Source organism: Triticum aestivum, chromosome 1A, assembly GCF_018294505.1.
Source record: "Triticum aestivum cultivar Chinese Spring chromosome 1A, IWGSC CS RefSeq v2.1, whole genome shotgun sequence".
In the NCBI taxonomy this organism is placed as follows: domain Eukaryota; kingdom Viridiplantae; phylum Streptophyta; class Magnoliopsida; order Poales; family Poaceae; genus Triticum; species Triticum aestivum.
In genome coordinates this window covers 534,834,763-534,837,905 of record NC_057794.1, presented here as the reverse complement: position 1 = coordinate 534,837,905, position 3,143 = coordinate 534,834,763, and positions in this window count along the sequence as shown.

Genomic DNA, 3,143 nt, shown 5'->3' with positions numbered 1-3,143 from the left:
CGGCGGGTGCCGGCGCGACACCACCCGCCGCCGAGGTCATCCGCGGCGGCATGAAGAGGCCGCGCGCGATGCCGATGCTCGGAGGAGCTCCGGCGGAGCCGAGGCCAAAGCTCCCCGCGCTAGGGTTTGCGGCGGCGGCGGCGGAGGGGCCGCAGCTGTAGGAAGGGGTGAGGGGGTGCCGGCGCGGGCGTCCATCGGGTCAATTCGCCGGCGCCGGCATGCGGGGGGCCAAGGTGGCGCGATGGAGAGAGTGCGGCGCGAGCGCCCCAAATACACAGTGCGCGATGGCGATTCGGACCGCGCGCCTAACTCTATATGCCGCGCGCGCGGCGCCCGCTGGAGCCCCTCTAGCGATTGAGCGCGCGCTAAAAAGGGCAATTTTGCGGCGCGACGCTTATTTAATGCGGCTGTTGGAGATGATCTCACTGGGAGCACATATTTAAGACACGGAATAAGCAACAAACACCTTTCATTCGATGGAAATTTTGATGCTCCCCGAGAGTGGTTTTTTGAGAGAACACTCTGGTACGTTTGATCCCGAATGTGAATCTCAACGCGGTGACACATGGCATCCTCGTGACCGTGGGCGTACCACCTAGTCACATAGCATGACATCCGCATGTGATGTATTCCCTCCGTTCCAAAATAGATGACTCAATTTTGTACTAACTTTAGTACAAAGTTGGGTCATCTATTTTGGAACGGAGGGAGTAGCATACAAATTACCGAAATCATGTATGACAACTTCTCTGCATAGTACGACAACTTCTCTGCATAGCATGGCAATTTATGGACATGCATGACAACTTTCTCTGTTGTAGCATAACATTTTTTTGTTGTAATATGACAATCCTCTTCTGCTAAAATGACAATTCTCTTATGCTGCAACATGTTAATTTCTAAACATGTGGACATCTTTCTCTTCTCTTTTAGTCTGACAATTCCTCTGTTGCTGCACGACAATTTCTGAAATGCATGATAAATTTTCTCTACTATAGTATGAAATTTTTTCTTGTATAGCACAACATGGCAGTTATTTGTTTTTTAGCATGGCAAATATATCTGTTATAGGATGTCAGATCTCTGTTTTAGCATGGTGATTCCTGGAACTTGGGCAAACGCCGAGGGGAATCATTGTTCGCTCGCGTGAGAACCCTTGAGTGAACATTCGTTCACGCCAGTGTCCTCTGTAGGGAACTTCAGACGCCTATTAGCGTCATTAGTTCAAAGCATTGATGTCTCCACCGCTATAATCATATTGTTGGGCCACCAAAATATATCCGGTGAAAACTCAGTTACAGTACAAACTTGTGGAAACGAAGCGAAAAGCATGGTTCAAAGATTATAAAAATTCTGTAAGAAATGTTGTATGATCAAGAGATGATGTTCTACAAACATGTAAAATTCAAATTCAAAATCAAATTCATCTGGGTGGTGCGGGAAAACCGAATTTGATAGTGAATAGTGACAGAAGAGCAACAACATTTGTTCATGCATAATTTTTATTTTTATTGCCTCCCAAATGAATATGGGTTGGAATATCAAATTTCACATGCTTATGTAACATCACCTTTATAATATAACATATTTCATGAGAACGGTTTGAAACTTCCTGGTATGATTTTCTTGAGGTTTTCATTTTAACTCGGTTTCCACTAGATACTTTCTCAAACCTCTCACAAAATGATCTGGCAACACGCCCAAGCCCACATCACCCCCTCTCCCAATGTATCGCCGTGAACATGAGCCAAAAGAAGCAAAGCAGGACTTCTGTTCCTCAACCGTAACAACTTTCATGTTAAAAACTATTCGCAAGCTAATAAACTCATTTTGAATGAAAACCTCATTATCAGTTTATGAGAATATTTTCCACCCCCCGCCCCCCACAAAAAAGGATAATACCCCAAGGGTGAAAAACAAGCCTAGAAATAAACCTACCCAAACATGTGATGAGTCACAACTCACCAAAATGCGAGGGTAGCCCGGACCAGCCGCCGTCATAACACAAATTTTGTTATGGTAATGCCTGTAACTCAAAATAAAAAGCAATGTCAAATTGTGGAAAACATGAAGATTTGCAGTAACTCAAAACCATTTCAAACTATTAAATTATATTTATATTTTCCAGATTTCAACATTTTAAGGGCTCCTTTGATTCAAAGGAATTACATAGGATATTTGGAGGGTTAGAATCCTTAGGATTTTTTTCCTACAATTGTCCTTTGATTCAAAGGATTGAATCCTATAGGATTTTTCCTATGGAATCAAGTGTACTACATTTCATTGGAAATCAAGCATCCACTCCAACCTCTTTTTACAATTCCTTTGTTTTTCCTGTGACATCAAACCCTCTATGCTAATCCTATAGGATTCAAAAAATCCTGCAAATCAAAGAGGGCCTAAGCTTACTGGTAAACTCATCGACCAGTTTTTTAGCAGTTTTGCTCTTTCTAGTTTTGCACTGAAAATCTCTGTCTTATACAGAAAATCACTTCACCGTTGTAACTAGGTAGCAATGTTTGAATATTATTCTGATGGTTGACATGTAATTTTTCATTCTTCGCTAAGAAGGGACATACAAATTTTCTGCTTCGTCTAAGAGAAACTCAATGTTACCGCATATTTGTACACATTTTTTTACTTCATCCTAAATCACTATGTTATTAAAATTTGTTATTTTTATCAATATACATCATATGCTATGCTCTTTTGAATAATATATTCAAGTACAACTAGCAAAATTTGACAATGACAACACTCATTTTACGCTATTGTGCATATTTTTTATACATTTCTGACACTTAACGCCAAAAAACATTTTTAGTGCTAACCAAAAAATGTATTTCGAAGCAAAAGGTTAATTTTATTTAATTTGTATTTCCTAAGAATATCTCTCGTTACAACATATTTTACAGTTAATCTAACCAATCTAGTAGTAGCACATTAGATGTTTGTATATAATTTCTCCTAATATTAAATATGTATCAAATTTCTGAAGTGTTTTAATTTATAAACCAGGCACATAACTTGGGAGAGGTTTCTAGAATGCAATACTACCAAGTTCCATCATAACTAAAAAGATAACTCTAAAATTATATGAAGTGGCAACTATAGTTTCTCCCTTCTTCCCTCGTTGTCATGGT